General features: G+C 33.4%; 1 protein-coding gene across 1 annotated transcript in view; it reads left to right on the top strand.

The window, feature by feature from the left end:
• The first annotated feature begins 301 nt into the window (after positions 1–301).
• Positions 302–7,929, top strand: part of LOC126846867 (uncharacterized) — a 45,614-nt gene continuing 37,986 nt past the window's right edge. Inside the window, exon 1 of the mRNA XM_050586693.1 lies at positions 302–633. The gene's annotated coding sequence lies outside the window, so the exon portion shown is untranslated. The remainder of the gene's footprint in view (positions 634–7,929) is intronic.

Below are 7,929 nucleotides of genomic sequence, written 5' to 3'. Positions count from 1 at the left end.
AATTTTTTTTTTTTTCTATTTAACTCCCAAAACCAAAAACGCCCGTAGGCTGTAGATCTTCCACGGCGTTTGCGCGGCCACAAAACATTGCGGTGCACTGGACAGTCGTGTGTAAAAATGCACGTTAGGTTGCTATGCAGCATACATTATACACGGGCGATGGTAGTGTCAGCGGTGGGGGCGGTGGCCGAGCACAGTCATCGGTTGTTTTGTAGCTAAGAAGTGGTGGTGACGACGACGACGGCGGCGGCGGCGATTGTGGTGGAGGTAAGACGCGGCAGGTTGACGGACGTTTCCAATCGACTCGTCGGTCTGGTTTCGTAGTTTTTGTTGTTCGGTCTTACGTTCCTCCTTTACCGTTGGTCTCTGCCGATCTTGTATTTTAATATATCAGATACCATCGTATTTGTTTAATATTATATTGCTTGCAATCGGCTGTGCGCGTTTTTCCAATTCGCTTCGTTTGAATAACGTTTTTAAACGACATGTAGAGTTGTCCAGAATTCGTGCAAGTGAATATATAGTGTGTGTGCGCGCGCGCGTTTCTGTTTGTACGGAACCGGATGCTTCGGTTTTCGGATTCCTTTGGATCGACGAAGGTCTTCGGCTGAGAAGCTGCGCACTACCAAAAAGGTAACGTCCAGATAATCTATTATAATAGATACCTATGGGGTACAATTAGGGCTACAATTTGGGTAATATCAACAAACGAGTATAGCAACGGCCTGTAGTGTAAACAAAATACAGTATTTATAATTAATGTTCTTCTTGTACACACATAACATAATGATATTTTGTTATTATTTTTTTAAAAAAAGGTACTTAAAAAAGTGAGTCCTGTATAATTGGATTGTACCGAAATGAAAATAAATATTAGACTTACACTGTAATTGATCGAATTTGCCTCGGTCGACGACGTGACGTTTCATCTGGAACTGAGGTGTACACCTCAAAGAGCTTTTTAAATTGCTTTTTTTTTAATGCGCCCGGAGTTCCGATTTCGAGTTCATTAAAATCGGAATACGTTTAACAGTTTAATTGGTTTTACCTTTATAATATAGCGAACGACGCTTGAAAGGTTGCTGTGTCTTTAAGACGCTTTTAGTTTTCGAGCAAGGATTATTTTGACTTGGTAAATTAGTTTCGTTTATTAAAAGGAGTAAAATATAATCGTATTTAGCACTGCTTGAAACGAGTGGTTGTTTTAAACACAAAGTCTACTAGTATAATTTACTGGGGAATTTCTAAGTGGTCACGTTCATCGTAAAACCATTATAAACGCGTTGTTATAACGTTTCAGAAAATTATGAAAATGCAATCATACTTATTTGTTGATTCGATAAAGGTAAATGCAATCTTCTCGAAACGTACACAACGCAAATGTCCGATCTTAATTGTTTTTGAATAAACCTTTACACAGGTACACTGTTAATAAAACTACACACATATCTCATGTCTGTTCTCCACTCGGTTCGGTTAGGGAAACTCTTGGCATAAGGGTTTCAGGAAAATTGCATCGAAACGCGCTGTTAATTAATAAACGCCATCGCCAACGTGATAAACGGATAGGACTATCCTCCCCATTTTGGTTTTGGACCGTTGCCCGGTCGCTGTTGCACGCCGGAGATGACACAACGGTAGACTTCATTATGCTATTATATATTGTGTCCGAATGCTGTTTGGGTCTGATAATAATAGTATACACTACACAGTCGTGCAACGCGATTGTAAGTGGTTTTGTTCGCCAGATCCGCGAAGGCGTGCTCGGTATATACGAAGCGCCCCCTTAACGCCGCTCTGGTATAGTGTAGCCCACAAACAATAATATAATATTATACTATTGTGTAAATAATGCAACGGTATACCGACTCGGCTTAGGAACCAGATAGGCACCTGATCTGTTTTATCGTTCTAACCGGGGCGTACACGTTGCGATTGATTTTGAAAGTACACAAAAAGACACTCACAATGAAAACGGTCGATATAACGATATGTCAAAAGTTTAATTCGGCCCAAACGCCAGGCGCCTTAGAAACCAGCTACCGAATGCACAAATATTATAATAATATAGCAGAGTATGGCTTATGACGGTTTCTACTTTTAATGTAGGTATTCGATTTTTTGGCTGTGCAGAGAAATTGAGTAATAACAGTTTGGATCAAAAACAATATATATATATATATATATATATATATATATACATATACCTAATAATAATAACTATTATAAAAGTGAAAATGTTAATTACAACGGACGTTCGTCGTCAACGTTGTCTTTATTATTACACTGTTTTTTTTTTGTTCTACACGTTATATTCGCGCATAGGAGAAATTTAATGAACTTGAGGCGAAAAACTAAGTAAATATGGTGACTGCGTTCGACTTGTAAATTCAAACAATCGACGGTTATAGTATTGCAAAAACTTAATAACAATAATTGTCGAATAGCCATATTCGCGTTAAAACTTAAACATCAAATTCGTTTTAAAACTGATCATAATAATATCATACACAGTGCTTCACTTTCGGATTTGTGCATTTAACTACAACAAACCCAATTTGTAACAGTTATTCCCACTCATTCGGTGTTGACCACAAAACGCCTTAAAATGTTTTTTTTTTTTTAATAATAAAAATTGTTTTTTTTTTCAACAAACTTTATCACGAATACCGCAACAGTCGTTACGGAACTTAATGTCTCTTTTTTTTTATACACTATCGGCGTGAGTTGAACGTATCCGCAAAGTGACGGTTTCTTGTGCGGGTAATTACCATATTTTATTTCAACGAGAAAGTTAATCACTTTGGTTTGGGATCAATTCGAAATAAAAATAAAAAAACACGTCCGACGCCAATCTCTGGCCGAACGTTCAGGTTCTAGTCGGATGACTTGAAACTTTTCGTATCATAGAGATAATATTGTTCAAAAAAAATTGTGGAAGTCAACAATAAACGGATACGCGACGACTGTCTCCTCCTAAAAAAAAAAAAAACAAAAATCCGGACGTTAGATTTTAAATATTATGAATATCATAACCTATGGAATAGAGAAAGTTATTTATTAATCATTTTTTCCCCCCCGTCAGACTTGGATGACCGCGACCTGTTTGCGGTCATGACATATCCTAGTTCAATGGACACGCAGAACATAATATTTTGTTGTCAAAGAAAACTATCTTGATTCGGTCACGCACACTATCGTCCATCATTGTCCGTCATTGATCTACCAGTAATTTATAATAATATGTACATTGTACATACGGTTGTTAGATGAATGATCACGCTTCAAAATTTCCAATTCAATAATCCTTTTTCACTTTATTCAATATCAATTAATAATTGAAAATATCATTAACTAGTTTACCGTTCTGATTAGGTCGATTATCCCTAATTATAAGTATAAGCTTTTTTGAATTAAATTATTTTTATCGTCAATTCGTGTATTAACAGTAAGTGTGTGTACCGCTAAACAATTTCACTAATTTTTTAACGGTTTTATACATAATACAACCGCTTTAGAATTTATGTATTATACTTAATGTCGTTAATACTTGTGTTACGGACGGAAAAAAAACTGTAATAGGTATACATAATTATTTCAATAGCTGTGTTCCTTTTTTTTGCTGATTCATAAAATATACGGTTTGCCCGGTAATAATGTTATGTGGGTACTCTGGAAAGAAATACGAAACATCATCTAAAAACGATTATTTTTATAGAAACCAACATAAGCTCTCCGGTATATGTAATAATAATTACACGGAGTGCCTTTTAAACGCACGCCTTGAACAATATATCTAAGCACCGACGTCATGAATCATAATAATATTATTGTATAGGTGTGTTGTACCATTCTGTCCGGCAACGACCACAGGCGTTTTATCGTAGTACTAATTACATCTGCTCATATCCGGCACAGATTTCACATTAGTGTATCAAAAAATAATCTTCCATCATAGTTTAAGCCGGCATAAAAAACAATGTTATTTGCCACATATTATGTCCAATAGAAAAAAATAAGTCTTCGAAAAAATTAAGCGCCGTCTGGAATTCGAACCTTAACTATTTTTTTTTTTTAACTTATCTTTTTATATCCATTTATTTATCAAGTACTTTATATTATGTATTTTCTAAGATTTGTCTTCTTCACCGGTATAATACAATTCGTACCCGGTGCCGGTTAAGTTATAATAATAATAATCAACATTGCCAATTTATTATAGCATGCGACTTTGTACCGTTTGATTGACACATAGCACTCGGTAAGCAAATATTATAGCTATAACTAGGATTGCGGTATGCGAAACGGAAACCTCGTCGAATACGACAATACCCCCAACCCGATAAGGTAACATATTATCGTGCTATTGAATATGCTCGTGGGAATTTCGATGGAAACTGTAGTCGTGGACACCACCCACGATACAATACAAGAGGTATTATAACCTCTGTAGTCTGCTGGCTCTACGATATCAAATACAGATGATCCGTCTTATTCAAATATTTATTTTTATTTTACTTCACGAAAACAAATTAAACATTAAAACGGTCCGGCGATGCAGAACCCGAAAAAACTAACCATGGAAAATATTATATTATAATATTCATGATAAAGACAGATACACTATAAGGAATACCAAGCGTAATGATCTTTTCACAATACGAATGGGGCCAACCAAACCTCTCTATAAATTCCAATCGGCCACCATATCTTCATTCGTTCTACAAAAATCCATGTCTTTATTGAAAAACGTCTCTCCGTTGCTTATTCGGCCAATCTCTATATCTAAATCCCTTAACTTTATTATACTCTTTTCCCGTTTTACTATTTAATTTCTTCCGACATAATTTAACCATCTAAAACTATTCTTTCTTATATTCCTCGCGTTTAGCACCATTCCGTTTGGCATATACTTGTTATTTATTCTGTCTATAGATTAATTATTAACAAATAAAAATGTGCAATTACATAACAACTTAGATAGCCAAGTCAGCTTATAACAGCTGATCAGCTTAGGCAGCTAAAATAAATAATTAAAAAAAAATCATAAATATTGGATAGAAGTATGGTAGATTGTCCTAGCACCGGTCGTACCTTAGGGTTATGCATCGTTATTAGAATGCGATTACTAATCAAAACACATTGTAACAATCAATTCATTAAAAAACTAGTTTGCTTAGGAATGAATTGACATTTAAAGAGTTAATTTAATTGATTTATCTAAATTTTATTTGACGACGAATATACTTTGAAACGACTTGACCCACTTAGATAATAATACCTACCATTTGAATGAAATCGTATTTTGATAGCGGCAATGTCTTTCAAAATGTAATGAAAAGATTTTGTTCGCGGTCCGAAAATTACTTACATAATGCGTTTTTAATGTAAACCCGAAACTGAAAAGTGTTGCTTGCGGTCAGAGCTACTGCCAGACTAATTATATTCAATTGTATGATTTCTATGAAACATTTATAAGCAAATTCATTTACCAGCAGACCAACATGACGTGTGAATTCGGGATCGCCATAATAACCAGCTAGGCGTTCTCGTTTTATTTTATTGCATACTCTTATCGCGTTCCACAGAATAAAAAATAATTAACCCTGATGGAAACTATGTTTTTTAGCTGAAGCCAAACCGTAATACTGTATTCCGGTTTTTTTAATGCTCCATAAAACCACTAGCGTGAAAACGTCGTTGGATGCCACCGAATCCAATTCGAGTGACTATGTCATTTAAAACGCAAACGCATTAAACGTTTTATTTGATTAATTTTTAAATATTACTAAAATCATGATGTAACCTGCAGCACAGGTAAACATAGGCTGTCATAAGAATTAACTACATATATTATTTACTAAAATGGGGGGGGGGGTCTTGAGTTTTAAAAATACATTATTTTCATTTAATTGGCTCTAGTTTAGTAAATATTTGCATAATATAACAATTAATTAATAAATATATACTGTGCATAACGATTAATTTAATTCTGGTAAAACTTGCAAAGGGAAAGTCCTGGGAATACTTATATAAAAAATACTAAATCATAAGTTTCTCGTGTTTCATAGATTCTGAGTGAACTGAAACTAGAGCCTAGCTAAACAAACTGGTAAAATTTTTAAAAACGTGCACCATGTATGTCTTACAATAGATCTGATTTCTATAGCAACAAATAAAAAATTTAGAAAATGATTTCCCCGAGTAATCATAACAATAATAATCTTAAACCGACTTGAATAACCTATTCATTATTTGTCACTTAGTTCCTCAACTTAAAGATTTCTAAACCGTTTAGACTAAACGCGTGATTTATTATGAAAAACTAGTTCCTTTGTTTAGTATTGTATACTAAATTACTATTAGGAAATAAGAAAAACTTTAACAATAATGACACTTGCTAACATTTCTACCTACATGCTACATACCTACACACACGATATCTTCTGTTGGTATTTTTTTGTTCTTTTTTATTAAAGTAAAAAATACAATCTGTATAAAATATACAATAAGTATTTGTGTTCTGTTAGTACTAGATAACAAAGACGACGAGCAACATTATCTGAATTCTCAATTTGATTCGTGTACGGGTTAAGTTCATATCAGGGTTAATTTCAAATCACTAAGACTTTTGCGGTGCACTAGGACGCTTGCTCGTTTTGTAAGGAAGTTTCAAATATATTTGTATGGTGTAAAATAATTAACAGCTAATAATAAGTACAGAAAGTGATAGAAAAATATCATCATCATAATACATATTATATTACATGTTATTATGTTCTCAGCCTAGCGGACATTGTAAACTTATTGTTGCTTTCATCATACACATCCATTTTGTTCACTTCTAGTACATTTGTATTTTGTAGTAGGTATCCAATTATGCAAAGAAAATTTTACTTATTTTTTTTGGGGTTTTTATCATTGTTCTCGCAAAAACTTGCGTTATCGAATTGTTCCTTGTTTGATAATTTAAAAAATGAATTGGCGATATTTGTAAATTAGACTTAATTATATTTTCTTTTGTACATTGTGTGTTTTGTATAAGCATACAAGCCGAATCAATTATTTGATATGAAATGAAATTTGTTCTGTTATTCGTGTAGCACCTTGGAGTATCTGAATAGCGACTCGCTACCTTCTAAAAAAGTAATACAAAACAAAAAACACGCGTTAAACGTACATTGGTTTTATGTATTGACAGGTACAAATTGTTCGTGGCAGGTCTAGGTGACATTTGGTATTGATTGGCCTCGTGAGTCTTAAGTTATGTATGTTTTAATAGCATAAAACCAATAGTGTACTGGAATTATACTACTGTATACAATCAAAGCGACTATGGTTTTTGTCGATACAGAAAGAAAATAAACCGGTGGCTTGTCTAAGTGTAATTCGGATTTATTTCAGTTTGTAGCCACTACCTGGACTATATACAAATATGATTTTAACGCCATATTGTTAAATTATAGACTTATTAGTTATTACCTAGTTGCTTTATAAAAATTATGTGTAACAACAAATTGTAGATATTTAAAAATTGTTTTAGTCATTAATAATTATGTTTACAATAATAATAAAAACATTTTTTTTTAAGAGTACTTGAGTTTTTTTCCACGTTAAACTAGAGGAAGTCACTATAGTGCTCAAATATATAAGGATTCAAGTTATCTTTGTACGATTGTGAGTTATGATTTTTGCCATAATTGTATTTTTGAGCAAAAAATAAATTGTATTTGCGCAGTTGTATAAAAGTCTATGCGTAAACAGAATTCACATTATACCATTGTAAGTAAGCGGTAAACATGTGTTTGGGAAAATGAAAAAAAAAAAATAATGGTTTAGTCACACCGAATAAATTAATTTTCTTTTTCTGTTAGAAACAAGACATAAAGGGTTAGTATTATTGTGAAACGTCTCGGAATGGAAATTGCT

Source organism: Adelges cooleyi, unplaced genomic scaffold (assembly GCF_023614345.1).
Source record: "Adelges cooleyi isolate 19-005CV unplaced genomic scaffold, UGA_ACOO_1.1 ACOO_flye_CR_arks_rails_tigmint_CR_PRNA_9, whole genome shotgun sequence".
Taxonomy (NCBI): Eukaryota; Metazoa; Arthropoda; class Insecta; order Hemiptera; family Adelgidae; genus Adelges; species Adelges cooleyi.
The sequence above is the reverse complement of the archived record's forward strand: the minus strand, read 5'-3'. Positions and strand labels throughout refer to the sequence as shown.